Here is an 18270-nt window from a genome sequence, read left to right as displayed (position 1 = left end):
TATGCTTCTCAAATGACCTACCCACATTCACTAAAATTGTTTCCTTAGGACAGACACTATTTGCTACGATTCAAATCGGTCATCAAGACTTCAATTGAGTTGATCGATTGCTGACCAATACTCCTCCCCCCATACCCTCCCTTTTTGAAAGAGCATCCCTAACCTAATTATCCCCAAGCAACCAGAAGTTCGGATAAGAAGGGCTATTTTGGCTTAATCAGCTCTAATTTTAAGTAATTTTCTGTATGGTGGGAGCGTAAAAGTGAACTTTAAAGTTCCGTTAAGGATGCTTGGAACTTGATGTGAACCATAGTGAACCAATTAGTTCGGTTAAGAGTAAATTTAAGTAAAATCTGAACTTCTGGTTGCTTGGGTCGTTGTCTCCTTAATATCAAGAATGTGTGTTCCAAACTTGGTTGAAAACGGCCAAGGGGTTCAAAAGCTACACTGAGTTGATCAATAACTATGCAATACACCTCCCCCACCACCCTCCCCCTTTTCCAAAGAGTATGCTTAACTACTCTATCGTCGTCTCCTAAAGATAAAGAAAGTGTGTTCCAAATTTGGTTGCAATCGGCCAAGGGGTTCAGGAGGTATACTGAGTTGATCGATAACTAAGCAATACCCCTCCCCCCACACCCTCCCCCTTTTACCAAAAAGCATCCCCAACCCCCTATCATCGTCTCCTTAAGATAAAGAATGTGTGTTCCAATTTTGGTTGAAATCGGCCAAGGGGTTCAAAAGGTGCACTGAGTTGATGAATAACTATGCAATACCCCTCCCCCCACACCCTCCCCCTTTTCCAAAGAGTATGCTTAACTCCTCTATCGTCGTCTCCTAAAGATAAAGAATGTGTGTTCCAAATTTGGTTGAAATCGGCCAAGGGGTTCAGAAGGTACACTGAGTTGATAAATAACTAAGCAATTTCCCTCACTCCCCCACCCTCCCCCTTTTACCAAAATACATATTTAACCCCCCTATCATCGTCTCCTTAGGATAAAGAATGTGTGTTCCAAATTTGGTTGATATCGACCAAGAGGTACAAAAGGTACACTGAGTTGATCGATAACTAAGCAATACCCCTCCCCCCACACCCTCCCCCTTTTTACAAAAAGCATCCCTAACCCCCTATCATCGTCTCTTTAAGTTGCAGAATGTGTGTTCCAAATATGGTTGAAATCGGCCAAGGGGTTCAAAAGGTACACTGAGTTGATCGATAACCATGCAATACTCCTCCCCCCATACCCCCACCCCTTTTCCAAAGAGCATCCTCAACCCCCTATCGTCGTCTCCTTAAGATAAAGAATGTGTGTTCCAAATTTGGTTGAAATCGGTCAATGCGTTCAGAAGTTATGCTGGAACATACATACAAACATACATACAAACATACAAACATTGAGTTTTATATATATATAATAATATAATAATAAGAAAATAAGAAATAAGAATAAGATAGATTGAAAAGAACTCTAATAAAAAAATTACCCTACTGTGCCTCGTGAAATAGTATACATATTATAATACAGTAATCATATAATTGAATACTTATCGCACAGCGTTTGATTTGGATTAACAGCTGAATCGTTAAAAAATCATACTATTTTTAATCTTTGTTGAATATAATCAAAGCCCGAATGATCGCATGAAACAAAAATGAAGATAAACCAATTATTGATGGTAAAATTGCATTGCAAAAATACATGCAAAAATTGATGATTTTGAATGGTAACGATACTTAACAACCCATTCAATGTATCATCCAAAATCTAAATATTATAAGGGCTATCGTAAATATTATTCATGGTATACTTGGCGAACGGTTTTTTATATGATTCCATAAATAATTCAGCTATAAATTTCTATACTCAAAAAACGATAACTAGAAAAATAGTTTTATAATTTAATTTTATTCGGGATCACTCTAAGAAATATTCCACTCGTTGATGAGGTATTTCAAAAGTTATACACGTTTTGGGGTGTCCAGATTTTGTTGCGAACAAGCCTTATGTACACTTACCTCGGGCTTCAGGTGTGTTTCCGTGATGAAGGCCACGTCGATCTCTCTCTCTCGTCGAGGAAAGCAATCAGCTCATTATCCTGTCGACGGAATCCAGGGGGAGGAAGTGAGGGCCATTCGCCGGTGAATGGTGTTGGTGTGGTGTTGGAGCCTGAATCGATGGTGGTTCTAAAGGTGGAAGTATTGGTATCGCTCGTCGGGATCGTCGGAAAGTTCGCCTCGTCGTCTGGCTTTCCTTCGGATCTCCAGGAACTTAGCGAAAAACGCATATTTGTGAACCCCGATGAACTACACGATGGATTGGTGATGGTCCTTGTTGGCCGGCAACACTTTCACGCCCTCGCTGCACAGCCGAAAGGTGCACTTCAACACTTTTGTAATTAGTTGGCGAATTTTCGGTTGCAAAGCCTTGATAAACACAGGCAGGCACTTCTCCTTCCGCTCTGGTTGCACCTGCGGTAACTGCGGTTGCTGCTTCCTTCTTTTCGACGGGTTGTCGTCATCGTCGATTGGCGTCAACGACGAACATACGTTGCTCTGCAAAAGCTGCTTGGGGGAGTTACCCGCGGCTCCCTTGACGGTTCCGGAAGAAAATAATGCCAAAATGACGAAGCGAAAACGTAAACACAGCGAACAAGAGGGAAAAAAACTTGAAAAAAAAAGTGCGAGTGAAAAGCACGTCCATACGGGCTGCTGTCACAAACTGTAATTGAAGATGACGCGCGCACGAGAAAGTAGCTTTCTTATTTAAGGAAGTAACACCATAAGCCCCGCCTCTTTTGCAAACGATATGGGTGAACATTTTGATAACGCATTTCCACATTCGCTGTTATGCAGCGTACACACCAGTCAAGCAGTTTGATGAACATTGACTTAGAACATTGGACGTGGCAAAGTTTGAATACTTTGCAGATTGAATATTGCGGATTCGTTGTAGACAAAGAAGGTATACGGAAAATGATAAACAAATTCAGGAAATGCCGATTCAGGAAATGCTATTCAGGAAATGCCGAGACCACGCAATCGTGAACAAGTTAGAGCGTTTGTGGGTCTTATAAACTATTATGGTAGACTCATGAAGAATTCAAGCAGTCGCATTTACCCTATCAACAGCCTTCTGAAGAACAATGGGATTTGTGTGGGTCAGAAACGAGATGCAGTCGGACAGAGTCTTGGCTCATTACGACCCGAAGCTTCCACTCGTTTTGGCAACCGATGCCTCGCCCTATGGCGTACTACGCGGTACTAACCCAACAAACAACGACAAGCTACAAATAAGAATCTAAGTTGAATTATTGTTTATTTGTAATCTTCATAGCAGAATAAAATGGATGCTGAATAATTCGCTAGACAAATTTCATCTCAGCATTTGATCCAACGACTTGGCCTATTTATTTGTTTACCACCTTTATTTGAGGTCGAACTAACGTTTTAGTTTTATCACATTTCAGCACATTGGGGAAGTTTATCAATGTGCTGAACTAATGATTTTCAAAATTCTCTGTTCGACTATGATGTAATGCTCTAAAAGGGTGGTCGAATTGAGTTTGAATAGTAGATTAATAAGCAAGCATTAGACATCCTTTGCCTTTGCCGGATCTATCGCACAGTGGAAAAAAACATCATAATATTTTATGCTTTTTCCGTTTGAAAGAAAATCGCGATGGCTTGAATTGATGATATTTGGATAGGAAAATAATAATTCATTTTCAAGACATTGTTGGATTCATTGTCAAGAACACTCAGGCTTTTTATATTCGTGGGGCAATACATAATTGTTTCGTGATACATAATTAATTCCTGATCTAGGTATAAAGCTGTTGGAGATTATAACGAACAAAATTGCTGGAGCAATGAAGAAAATTCATGCAGTTGTTGTAAAGTTGTGCGGAAATAAACACAAACAAATTCATATAAAATCGACCATATTGCATGTCTGTTACAGATTTCTTATGTACAGTTGTTTTTCTATATGTAAATAAATGTCGATATGTGTAGTTATTTTCTCACTACATGTGTGGTATTGATGGCACAATCATATCGCAACCGGTTATTCAGAGATTCAGAGCAAGGTCGAACATAAATTCATTAAATTTTCATAAACCCAATCATTGGAGACGAATTTTATTTTATCGTTTTGACATTATTTTTTATATTTTTCCCAGTGTTGAATGGTTATTATTGGCTGAAAAATGGTTGAAATAAAAATCTTGTACAGTTATTAACAAACTGTAGTTTGACAGATTGAGAGTCCAATTATGATTCGTATTCAGTCATACGATTATTTATGTTTTGCATTGAGTAAGCCATAACTTACAAATCAAGGATGGCGCGGATGGCAACGTTACCGGCGGATGATCAAATGTCAGCAGTTCGAGACCCGATTTAGGAAAATTTTAAAATGATTATATGAAAATAGCAATTGCAATGCGTTCAATGGAGATCTTGATGATGTTACTCTCAATTATTATTACGTTATTATTTTCGAAGAATTTACATGTAGCTGAATTAAGGCTAAGTAAAATGCTTATTAAAGGTTTAACGAATTAGGTAGTAAAGCTGTTTTTCCAAATGAGATGTTAAAGCTGTATAACTTCTCCAAAATTGTGTGAACAATGCCTAAACAGAAGTTGCGAAAAGAAATAGTACAGACATAATTCAACACAGTGCTGAACTGAATCATCACACTGATGCTAGTTAAACTAGTGAATGTTTGTTGGGAAGTCATGTGTATCCAGATAAAACTGAAAAGCTGATTCTCTATGCATCCCAAACTCTCAACAGATCGCAACAGAATTACATAAAAGTGTCGACTTGTAGCGTATGCAATTGTTTTCGGGGTAAAAAAGTTTTACCAAAAGTTACCTCTATGGATGCAAATGTATTCTCGTAGCTGACAACAAGGCCGTATCTCAAATCTTGGCACCGGATGTTGCACTATGCTGTCTTCCTCGAATCGTTCGATTATTAGATACGGTTCCGATCTTCAAAGGAGAATGCGAATGTCTCGATTACCGATCCAAGATACGAATAATCCACATCCACACCGAATTGAAGAAGTGGATCTCGTCGTTATCAACCAAATCGAAACCTTACCCGTTACAGCTGAGCATTCCGCGGAATGTACCAAGGGAGATTCAAAAGTGAAAGTGTTATTACATAGCCATAAAATAAGAAAAAGCGTAGCAGGGTGTGACAGATTCGGTTGTCTGGTGAGAGGTCTTCGAATCTACATTCCTCCTAAGCTGCGACGCCAAGTACTGGAAGAGTTGCACACGGGACACTTTGGGGTATCCAGAATGGAATCTTTAGCACATTCGTATTGCTGGAGGGTGACCATCAACCGCGATATTGAGCAACTGTCAAGGGGCTGTATAGAATGTGCCAGAATACGTAAGAATCTTGTAAAAATTACAACGCACTATTGGGAACAAGCTACGGAGCCGTTTCAGGGTATACACGTTGATTTTGCAGGTCCAATGTCCTGAAGCAATCCGCTATTTCAAGGCACTAGTAGCATAGCTTGGATTGAAGAACGATCAGCTCGAAGTAGTTTCTACCGATTCAATACGGATGGGTCATCTATGACCCAAGACCAAAATCAGCTGTCAAAAATCAGTTTTAAGAGATAGAGCCTTGGTTTGTTCAGCAAAAATGTTCATAATTAACTGTTCCATCCAGGAAAAATATTCCACAGGTCAGGTTAAGGACACTACGATGATCTAGAGCATCTAAACTATCCTTGAGTTGTAATTTTGATGTTCTTAGGAATCAACACTCTACTTTACCATATTCTTATTAAATAATGGAAATTAAAATGCTTAATGACAAAATCCTGCGCTGATTAACGAAACGCTGTATCGCGTCAGCTATACCTAAGGTGGCAGCCCCATCATCGCGATGTAGGTAATGCGACCCCGGTAAGGTAGCTTACTGAAGCCTCTCAAATACGACGAAAAATGGAGATAGAAGAAAAAGAGAACGTTATTTTTGGCAACCGACCCGGCAACGAAATAAGGACTATGATTGGAAACTCGGTACCTGGAATGTCAGGACCCTAAATGAACCTGGACGAGTGAGCCTTCTGGCTCGCGAACTGCAGAAGGTTGGAGTGAACGTGACCGCTATTCAAGAAGTCCGATGGCCCAGATCCGGAGAACGTAAATTCCGAGCCGTGGACCCCACGACCAACACTGCATGCAAGTATAACATCTATCACAGCGGCGGTGAAAAAGCAGAGCATGGAGTTGGTTTCGTAGTGATGGGCAAGCAGATGAAGCGAGTGATGCGGTGAGACCCATTAGCGAACGAATCTGTGTGTTGAGGATACGGGGCAAATTCTTCAATTACAGCCTAATCAACGTTTACGCACCGACAAACGATAAATCCGACGACGTGAAGGACACGTTTTATGAATGTCTTGATAAAGGCTATGGAGAGTGCCCAAAGCATGACGTGAAAATTGTTATCGGAGACGCTAACGCTCAGGTCGGTAGAGAGGACTTTTTCCGTCCCATAATCGGTAGGGAGAGCCTTCACTCCGCTACCAATGACAACGGCCTACGGCTAGTAAATTTTGCTGCTGCCAGAGGGATGGCCATCGGTAGCACCTACTTTGCACGAAAGAACATCCGAAAGCACACCTGGAGACACCCAAATGGTGAAACTTGCAACCAGATAGACCATGTTCTGGTGGATGGGCGCCATTTCTCGGATGTTATCGATGTGCGGACATTAAGAGGTCCGAACATTGACTTTGATCCAGGGCCTGATTTAGGGGGGGGGCGGGGGGGCCATGGCCCCGGGCCCCCACAAATCTTATGTACCAAAACCAACCTATTTTGTACATTTTGGGGCCCCCACATACTGTCGGCCCCGGGGCCCCCTTCCGGCTAAGTCCGGCCCTGCTCTGATCACTACCTCGTTGTCACGGTTGACACGTTGTCACGGTTGACACGTTGTCAACTGTATCGAACGAAAGATCACAGCGAACGATGCGTTACAATATCCAGCGATTGTCGGCGGAAGGAGTATCGGCTGAGTACCGCCAGAAGCTCGACGAACGGATAAGTGCAACCAACGTTAGCGACGATCAACGATCTATGGGAGTCGATCCATGGAGCGGTGAGCACAACAGCACGAGAAGTGGTAGGCACTGCACAAAGGCGACCCAGGACGGGTTGGTTTGATGTGGAGTGTCAGAGAGTGACAGACGAGAAGAACGTTCCCAGAAGCCGGATGCTGGTGTCGGGTACCCGATCGAATAGAGATCGGTACAAGGGAGCAAGAGCAGCCGAAAAACGAACTCACCGCAGGAAGAAAAAAGAGTACGAAGAACAAGTGATTAGTGAGGCGCAGGAAAAAATGGAGCAGAACGATATGCGGAGGTTTTAGGAGTCTGTTAATGGCGTGCGGAGAAAGACAGCGACATCTTCCGTCGTGTGCAACGACCAATAAGGGAATTTGCTGACAGATAAAACTGAAGAGGCTGTCAGGTGGAAGCAACACTTCGAGACTTTGTTAAATGGAGGAAGTGACGGTGCATCGGTGAACAGAATAAACATTAGCGACGATGGACAAGCTGTGGAGTCACCTACACTAGATGAGGTTAAAAAAGCTGTTAAAGAGCTGAAAAACAATAAGGCTGCGGGGAAGGACCAGCTCCCGGCTGAACTTCTCAAACATGGCAGTGAGCAGTTTTATGAAGTTCTGCACCATATTATGTCAAAAATATGGGAAGACGAGGAAATGCCTGCTAGCTGGTTGGACGGCCTCATTTGCCCTCTCTTTAAGAAAGGGTACAGACTGAAGTGCGCCAATTACCAAGGAATAACCCTCCTTAATTCGGCGTACAAAATTATGTCCCGTATTCTGTTCAACAGATTGAGACCGCTTGAAGAGTCTTTCGTCGGCGAATAACAAGCAGGTTTTCGTGAGGGCCGATCAACGACGGATCAAATGTTTACCCTGAGACAAATCCTTGATAAACTCCGGGAGTACAACTTGCAGACACATCATCTGTTTATTGATTTCAAGGCGGCGTACGATTCAGTGAAACGGAATGAACTATGGCAAATTATGCTTGAATATGGTTTTCCGGCGAAACTGATACGGCTGATTCGTATAACGTTGGACAGATCGAAATCAAGTGTAAGGGTTGCGGATGCAATATTGACGTCATTTGTTATCTTAGATGAATTAAAGCAGGGTGATGCACTCTCGAATCTACTGTTCAATATAGCGCTCGAGGGAGCGATTAGGAGAGCTGGTGTGCAAAGAAGCGGTACCATTATCACAAGATAGCATATGCTCCTGGGATTTGCGGACGATATCGATATTATCGGAATTGATCGCCGTGCCGTGGAAGAGGCTTTTGTCCCTTTTAAGAGGGAGACAGCGAGGATTGGACTCACGTTCAATACCAGCAAAACGAAGTTCATGGTCGCTGGCAATCAACTTGGGTTCATTAGTGGTGGTGGTAGCGAAATGGTGCTGGATGGTGAAAAATTTGAAGTGGTAGAAGAATTTGTGTATCTAGGAACATTAGTGACGTGCGATTATGATGTTACCCGCGAGGTGAAAAGGCGTATTGCAGCTGCAAATAGGGCTTATTACGGACTTCGTAACCAGCTTAAGTCCCGTAGTCTGCAAACGAAAACAAAACTCGCGCTGTATACTACTCTGATTCTTCCGGTGGCTTTATACGGCCATGAGACATGGACGTCAAAGGAGGCTGATCGGAGAGCTTTCGGAGTGTTTGAGCGTAAGGTGCTGCGGACAATACTCGGCGGTAAACAGGAGAACGGCATCTGGCGGCGTCGCATGAATCACGAATTGTACCAGGTGTATAAAGGGCTGGATATTATTAAGCTTATACAACACGGCAGACTACGGTGGGCTGGTCACGTTGTTCGTATGCCGGAAGAACGTCAAGCGAAGATAATGTTTAGTAGAGAACCCGGAAGAGGCCGCAGGCTTCGTGGAAGGCCGCGTACACGATGGCTTTTTGCAGTTGAAGAAGACCTGAGGGCGCTCAATGTTCAGGGCGACTGGAAGCGATTGGCTCAGGATCGAGTCCAGTGGAGAAGGATACTCCATTCGGCGTAGGTTCATCGAAGAGCTGTAGCCCATCAAGTATCAAGTAAGTACCTCGTAACACCATTACAGATGCATCACAGAATTAATTCCATATCTACGAAACTTCAAACTGTTCTTAAGTACAGATCCTAATTTTCAAAACAATCAACATGAAAATCTTCGATGCCTCAACTATTTTGATGAGTTAGAATAGCTCATGTATGGTATCGTAGATATTCTGGGAATATTATGATTTGTATATACAGATATGTTCCGTTTTTATCAACACGGTCCGTGCGTTTCAGTTGATAAAATCGGAACAGTGACAAAATCGGAATAATTTTCTTCGACGATTTTTTTGCTAAAATTTTAGTAAAAATGATATATTGCTGGGAAAATGTTAGATTTGCAGGTTCTAACATTTATAATGCTAAGGGACTGCCTATAAACCACGTGAACATGCTCGTGGGAGACAAGGGTGAAAAGAGACCAAAGTTATTGTATATTGAACATCAATGGTTACTGGTTAAGGGTCCTGGCAAGTAAGGAGTACATCAAGGTAACGTCCTTAAATTATGTCACGCAAAAATTATAAATTTTCAATCTGTCATCCCTTAATCGTTTCCCCTCCCACTGAAAGCGTGACGTAATTTATGGAAGTTTCGTAAGAAAATCTTCATCAGGATGTCGGCTACCTAGGAATAATACTGGAGGTCAAGTTTGACTATACCATGAAGACCTAGATATCCAAAACCTTGGAAAAATTTTGCTTCTGACAGCTTGCAGGTTAAACTTAAATATTAGGATCCTGTATCACATTCTTTAATAAATATAAACACTCAATCAAGTTTAGTCATCTTGATCGTAAGGACAGTGATCAATTTTTTAGAATATGAGATGCTCAAGGTCCTCCAATACGTTCTCGATTTCAGTCTACGGTATCTACCACATGCGCATCAATTTTCTCGAATACGTGATGTTCAAAGTACTCCAAAACGTTACCAAGTTCAACCCAAAATATCTATCGGACAACCAAGGCTTTTTGCAAAGACCTCAACATCGATATGTACCAGACCTGGTTCAATAAGCATATACGCACCATGCAAATCGAATTTGCTTGAATTTGGGATGTTCAAGGTACTCCAAAACATTCTGGAGTTCAGCTTAAGGTCTGAGGGAAGCTCTCTCGCGGTAGAGCGCTATTTTCATACTAAAATGTCTATAACTCGGAATTGGGAACGATTTTCGCTTATCCCAACTGACAATTTCTTTGAAATTTATCAAGCAATATTCCTAGAAAATTTTGTAGACCAACTATTTCCCAAATATGAATTAAGCTCTAAATACTAAAATATTGTACAACTAAAATTTTCGCCTCTCAGTACATCTCTCCGATGATTTGACGCATAAAAAAACCGAATTTCGCAAAACCCAACTGACAAAGGTTTTGAAATTTTTCAACGATCATTTTGATGTAATAAAAAGTATATGTGACCGCAATAAATTTTGCAGGAAGCTCTTTTTACTTCAACCAAGTTTTCGAAATTCCATACAAAAATTACCATTTTGGGAGAGTAGTCAACACCATATTTTCTTGTGGCGCACGGCAGGAAAGGAGCGGTGAGAGCGATAGAAAGTCCGTCAACTTTGTATGTAGCGTGACACTTGAAAAAAGCGTATTCCCATTTGTAAACACGGAGATACCAAATAAATAAATAGAAATCAAATGTAAGAATGAGACAATATAAATAATTGATGGTGAATAAGACAAGAAGATATTCCAGGAATTCCTCTGGAAGTTCCTCCAGGAATTCCTCCGGAAGTTCCTCCAGGAATTCCTCCGGAAGTTCCTCCAGGAATTCCTCCGGAAGTTCCTCCAGGAATTCCTCCGGAAGTTCCTCCAGGAATTCCTCCGGAAGTTCCTCCAGGAATTCATCCGGAAGTTCCTCCAGGAATTCCTACGGAAGTTCCTCCAGGAATTCCTCCGGAAGTTCCTCCAGGAATTCCTCCGGAAGTTCCTCCAGGAATTCCTCCGGAAGTTCCTCCAGGAATTCCTCCGGAAGTTCCTCCAGGAATTCCTCCGGAAGTTCCTCCAGTTCCTGCAGGAATTCCGAAGGAATTTCCGGAGGAGCTTCCTGAAGAATTCCCGGAGGAACTTTCGGAGGAATTCCCGTAGGAACTTCTGGAGGATTTCCTGGAGCAACTTCCGGAGGAATTCCTAGAGGAACTTCCTGAAGAATTCCCGGAGGAATTCCCGTAGGAACTTCGGGAGGAATTCCCGTAGGAACTTCCGGAGGATTTTCTGGAGCAACTTCCTGAGAAAATCGCGGAGGAACTTCCGAAGGAATTCCCGGAGGAACTTCCGGAGGAATTCCCGGAGGAACTTCCGGAGGAATTCCCGGAGGAACTTCCGGAGGAATTCCCGGAGGAACTTCCGGAGGAATTCCCGGAGGAACTTCCGGAGGAATTCCCGGAGGAACTTACTTTATTTTTCTTCTTTGTTTTATCTATCTTATTTGTCTTATTTGTCTTATTTGTCTTATTTGTCTTATTTGTCTTATTTGTCTTATTTGTCTTATTTGTCTTATTTGTCTTATTTGTCTTATTTGTCTTATTTGTCTTATTTGTACTATTTACACCAGCACCACTTTTATTACCCAAATTCTTTTCAAAGCTTGTGTGGAAACCTTGTACACAAACCCCCTCACGATATTTTCTAATGTTGTTCTAGAAACGGCTCATGTTTTCATTTTCCAAAACCAGCTGGAGTTTGTTTATTTTGATCTTCTCATTGCGTGATTGGTCGGCACTGCTGCTGTTCTCTCGCCGAACCACTGCATGAGTGATAAATTTCTTCCCCATTGTTGCCAATTCCTTTTGTTCTCCGTTTACGGCAAATTCTCAAGCAAATGTAAACTGCATAATGATGAAATAATTTTGGCGACACTGACAGCGTCATTCTGGCGGGCTGAATTGGGCAATTTTCTCTCTCAGAGAGTGCTACCACGTGCTTTTTTAACGAAAAACCCTTCCCTCAGACCTTAAGGAATCTGCCAGGTTAATCAATCAAGGTTTTTGCTATGTTCTTATTTTTTGCATATACTCAATATATCCAATAATTTAAACTCAGTTTTCTGGAATACTTATCAAATCCAGTTCAAAAAGCATAGGATTCTAATTTCCATGATCATAAGATGTCTTCAGTTAGCCTTGCGAGCGTAAGCGTAGGATTGTCAATCCGGAGATGGTGAGTAAGGTTCGGTCCGGTCTAGGATGTTTTCAGGTGGGAAACATTCTAGATTCCCTAGGCATAGCATTTCCTTTGTACTTGCCCCACAAGATACATACTCGTGCAATGGCGGGCATAGACAAGTTTTCAATTAATAACTGAGGAAATGCTTATAGCTTGAGCTTGATTGACTGCCCGTAGATGCTACTCCATTATGACCAGATCAGCTGTTCTTGCACAGGGAACCAACAGATGTTTGCTTGGGACTAGCCACTCATCTTCAATGTACAAGTTCTGGCAAGCCCAAAGCGGAATTTAATTGGAGTAGTTGGGAGAAAGCAATAGAATTTCTAATTGGGTCCTAAAATGAAGAATCGATATTCGATTTTCTTTCAGGGAACGATGAAGGTAATCATTCTAAGCGTGTCAGTTTTTCTTTAGACTCAAAAGTCGAAAAGAACAGTGTTTAATTTGAAATTTAAAAATAGATTGAAAATGCTTCCTCGACATTTTCGGTCTTCTTTGACATATGGATTCAAACGCACTAGCAAAACACCGCAGGGCACTTGACTCAACCTTTGACAGTTAATATATGGGGCTGACGTTTTGGGCTGATAGTTCATTCGTTCTGAAATGTTGCACAGCCCAAAATTTGCCATAAAATGTCTTAAACACAAAAATATTATTTTTAATGATTTAGAATTTTACCAGAATTGTTATAACAACGGTACAAGTATTCTTGACCGATGCACTATCGTTTGCAACCATAAATGAGGTAGGGCTTTAGGACCCAATTGGATGTAGGAAACGATCTTTTTTTTTGTTCATTTCCAATTCTAGCGGCTACTGCTAGAATAGTCAAATCAAAGGTATAGAATATAAACGGAAACGGTTTATGGCTCTAGCACGGTTGCATCGTTCAGGACTTGGTTGATCGGGTAGATCACATGTTCTGAACTGTATCGAACTCAAGGATGTTTTGGAGAAATGGTAAGGCCTGTAGTTGCGTGTAAAATTAATGAGTGAAATCATATCCGCTCAATGTACCTGCTAAGATGTTCAACAATGCACGAATACGTCGTTCAGGGCTTGGTTGATCGGGTATATCACATGTTCTGAACTCCAGGACGTTTTGGAGACCCTGAAATAGTTTACGTTTCTTCAAAACTCGATCAATTCTTGTCTTATGATTACATAGATATTTTTGGACATATCTTCCAGCTTAGAACCGTTTGTTTGTAGACATATTTTCTTATACATTGGAGGATATGTACTCCAGGATAGTTTGAACGACCTAGAACATCCGAAAAAATATTTCAACGATTTTTCAGTTATATCAGAACGCCAGATAACAATGTAATCCTTCATCCTGAAGGAATAAAGTGCAAAAAACCCGCATCTTGTCACTTTTACTTCAATGCGGTGGTGTCGGTGAAAAGAATCCTCTCTTGTTAGTTACGGCCTTAATACCGCTAGTGCTTGAAATATAATTTATTTATTTTGCTTATTTCATCTGACTGTGTTGTCTACATGAAAATTTTAAAGCCAATTGGCCAAAAACTAACCAAAGTTATTGTATTTTAAAAGCTAAATCTAAAACAAATAAATAAATTTTCTTGTTGATAAAAACGGAATAATTTTGTTGACGAAATCGGAGCGTGACAAAATCGGAGCGTGATAAAATCGGAACGTGATAAAATCGGAACATACCTGTACTGATGAAATGATGTCCCATGGGGCTTCTCAAACTAACATTCAAGCTCGGAAACCTATGGATTACTCTGTTGATCTTGTAGACATCCAGTATATGGACTCAAGAATGCTTTACCGAAGTACCGAAGATGTTCTGGGAATATTATAATTTTTATATACTGGTGCTATGATGTCTCATGGGGTTTTGCAACTGGTATATAAGCTAAATAGCCGTTGAATCACCCTGTTCGTTTTGTGGACCTCCAATATCTGAACTCAAAAATTGTTTGGAGTATCGTAGATATTCTGGGTATGTTGTATTATGTATATACTGGTGTAATGATGTCAAATGGGACTTCACCAACTAACACACAAGCTCGGAAACCTATGAATCACTCTGTTGGTCTTGTAGACCTCCAATATCTGAACTCAAGAATGATTTGGAGTACCGCAGGAACTCTGAGAATGTTGTGATTTGTGTATACTGGTGTAATGATGTCCCATGGGGTTGCTCCAACTAACACACATGCTCAGGACCGCATGAATCACTCTATTGGTGTTGTAGACGTTCAATATCTGATCTCAAAAATGTTTGGAGTACGATAGCCATTCTGGGAATGTTAAATTTTTAAATACTGTTGTAATGATGTCTCATGGGGTTTCTACAACTAACACACAAACTCACTCTCTCACACTCTGTTGATCTTGAAGTCCCCCAAGATCTGAATTAAAGAATTGTTTGGAGTACCGTTGATGTGCTGGCAACACTGCGATTTGATAAAAATAGTTTAATTATGTCTCAAGTAGCATTGCCATATTAGGATTAAGGGCCCGTAAAACGCTTTGTTGTTTATGTAGATCATCAAGATCTGAACTCAAGAAAGGTTTGGAAACCCTAAAAGATCTCAAAAAAATCATTTACCCTCATATTTCTACTTTTTTATGGTTTGCATCCGTTTTCGAAGCAGTATGTCCAAAATTTATGTTGAAATTCGACGAAAAAAAATCCGTATTGAATCGGTTAAGGCAATTCATCCGGAACGGAGACTTTAACATCCTTACTGCTTCATCGGAAGATTTCCGTCACATTTCATGGCTCAGTTTTTGGCTTGCGTCGAACTTAGTGGAGCAGTCAACCATTCCGAACCACTCCAGAAATTGTTTGATGTACTTTTCCTGGTCCAAGGTGCAGTGCAGTGTGTGTGACACCTAATTCAGATCCTCCAACTGGGACCTTGTCATTAGTAGCTCCTTCAACGCGATGACAATTTCTTCGTCGTTGGTAAACATCAAAAGATATACGGCCTCGATAAGAAATGGCACTTTTAATCAAGAAACACACTAACGGGCCCATTTTTGACTGGCTGTAGACCGATGTCCCTTATCATTTTGTCGAATATCTCGTTCTATACGCGACTTGCTTGCTTGAGTCCGTACTCCGTGTAGTACCTACTTCAAATAAACAGACTCGTACACGTCGCGGTGCATTGTTTGTGGCATCCAGAAGCGGTAGTAGCAACAATCCAGTTTATTGATCTTTTAGTAAAAACTCAACTTAGATTAATGTAAATGACTCTTGCTATATTTTGGTAGCTCGGGTGCTAGGAATTCAATATTGTCTCCTTTTTTACTCCTTGGGGACCTCTTGGGCACGAAAAATAAATGCGTTAGAAAGTAAAATCGCTGATATCAATTCACAAAACGTCGACGATCAATCTTATAGGTAACAAATAGTATTGAAACAAAAAAGTGCGACACTCGCTGTAGGGTCGGTATCTATCCGATAGCAGTTACGATATGTCGAAGGCTTTTCACTGATTACACACCCACCAACGCATTCGTCAACTTCGATTGATAAGAATGTCGTCTCCCGAGCAGAACCAGCGCTACAATAGGTACGATTTCTGGGTGCTCCTGTGTAGTTCTTGGTAATGTAATCAGCTGCGTCATCGTTGGAATGTTCGTACATACATTCGTATTGAATCAATTGGATTTAGCGTCGCATTTGATATGCGACCGCAGTATCGCTAATTGACGATCAGTGAGTCAGAGCAATCATGAGATTAAGCGACGAGTGTTGGCGTAACTGTTCCGTTATCATGGTCGTTGTTGTAAACTGGAATGGAACACCCGTCGACCTTGGTTCTCGGAGCTTTCTAAACTGAGAAATTTCACCCGTAGCCAGCGATCGGAGCAGTTGTTGCTGAAAGACGTGACTTTTCCACAATCACGAAATTACAGAGTGGCACAAAGAATTTGTTTCTTGGAACACGGGATGTTTCACTAACATAAACAGATGAAGAATGAATCATCTACTTTGTTCAAAACGGTGTTTAACTTCATTTCACCTTTCGCCAAGCACCGCTAGAGGCATACATCATTGGCTCTGTTTATAAATAGAGACCTCCATCTGCGTGTCTTCGCTTGCACCTTGCTCGATTTGTTTGCAAAACAGCAATCATAAGCAAGCAGTTTAACGATTGTTTTGCATAACATATCCAAGTCATTTGTCATTCAACACAAGTTTCGACTTCACGATTGAATGTTAGAATGCCAGCTATACTAACCTCTGATCAACTCTGGACGCTGTATTTGTCCAACCCGGATCACGCACCTTGCACTCTAGATTGTGATGATTGACGAATCACCTTTCCGAAAAGCAATAATTAATTCTATAAAATTCCAGTCACGATAAATACAACCACTCAAAAATTGCACAACATATCCAATGAAAACATGTCACAAATACACTTGCGTAGTACGATTTACATCAATCGTGACGAACTCGTTGTCTTCGTTTGCGCTGCTCCGTGTCTCCCCTTCTATGCATTGCACTGCACTGATGACTGACTGTTGACTGTGTGTTGGCTCTTCACGCAAATTGATTAGCCGTCAGCAAAATTTTCAACTCTTCATGCGTATAACTGCTTCGCAATCCCAGCAAATGCGTTCAACGCACTCCCCTCTTTCGCAACAGAGTCGATTGCACTACGATCACTTGTTTCCTTGTACAATATTTGTGTAACAGGACACGCTTTCTTAATCGCGCAGGTTGAGCGCTCCAAGGAGCGCTGAGGCGCGGCACTTTTAATCCACTTAACTTATAAACGTCGGAATGATTAGGAAATTCCCGAGCACGGTGAGCCACCCCACATGACGACCCGCCCACAACCCTTGCGTTACATGATTAATAACAAAAGAACTCGTTGCACTGCCGATGTTTAGTTTGATGAACGACCGATCGGCGGACGGAGGGAGTTGTCACCAACACTGCACACACACACTCCGATATTCCTGCTCCTATGGTTTGATGTTTTTTGTGCGGCAAGTGGCGATGTGTTGGAGAGAGGATTATAAACACGGCGCACGATGAGGAGCTAACGATGTGGGAAACCGGTCCGAACGCGGTCGCAGTCTACTCACGAATGAATGGAGACCCGATGCACGACGTGGGATTGGTTGATAATGTTTTGCTGGAATTTCTGACTCAAATAGAGAGGAAGAGAGCCGTTTTGTAACGTTAACGAGTAACTCAACTGAAAATTTTATTTTATTACTCCTTATTTAATATCGAATATGAAATCTGTTAGAATCATAACTCAAATAGCTTATAAAAGAAGCTTCTTGTTAGAGTTCCAGATTTTATTGATATTTTTATAGCAATTCTCCAGTTAAACCTAAATCGTTGTTTGGAAACATTAGTCAGGATCAGGTTTTTCCTTCAACAACAAACTAAAAGCATCAACTAAGCCTGAGTGTTGCAAAAAGTGTTCGACGCAGAGATATAGCTGAATGACTCTAAATTTGATTTATGGTTTGCTCAGCTTGCACTCAACCTTGTGAGCAAGTTCACCAAATCGTCGCTTTTTCACCGCAAAAAAAACTGATAAAAGATACCAAACCAGACCACAGACAACGCAGATTTGTGGTTGCAAAAACTCGCAGGTGAAGTACATCCTTGACAAGGAATTTTTCAAGGACATTTGGGACGAGTTCCACCGGCTCCACGACATATGCTGACGATGCGTTTCAAAACCTCATGAACATTTCCTTCATATCGTCAAATTATCGGGAATATCGTGCCAGTATTGGATGATTGGGACGTTTTGTACCACTTGCTGCTAACGTTAGGATGTCGATACCTTGGTGAAGAGACGAAGCGGAAAGATATGGATGTGTCAAGTACAAAACACTCATAAGACAGGTAGTTCTCTACGGACATGAAACTATGACCATGCTCGTGGAGGACCTGCAA

General features: G+C 41.3%; 1 protein-coding gene across 2 annotated transcripts in view; it reads right to left on the bottom strand.

The window, feature by feature from the left end:
- Nucleotides 1–17444, bottom strand: part of LOC134206614 (uncharacterized) — a 54039-nt gene extending 36595 nt beyond the window's left edge. The window contains exon 1 of one of the 2 annotated variants that reach the window (XM_062682344.1): nucleotides 16583–17444. The gene's annotated coding sequence lies outside the window, so the exon portion shown is untranslated. Of the gene's footprint in view, nucleotides 1–2017; nucleotides 2275–16582 lie in introns of those variants that run through there. The other variant, XM_062682345.1, reaches the window with a different exon arrangement.
- Between the last annotated feature and the right edge of the window lie 826 nt (nucleotides 17445–18270).

Source organism: Armigeres subalbatus, chromosome 1, assembly GCF_024139115.2.
Source record: "Armigeres subalbatus isolate Guangzhou_Male chromosome 1, GZ_Asu_2, whole genome shotgun sequence".
NCBI classification, from domain to species: Eukaryota; Metazoa; Arthropoda; class Insecta; order Diptera; family Culicidae; genus Armigeres; species Armigeres subalbatus.
This window is presented reverse-complemented; position numbering and strand designations above follow the sequence as displayed.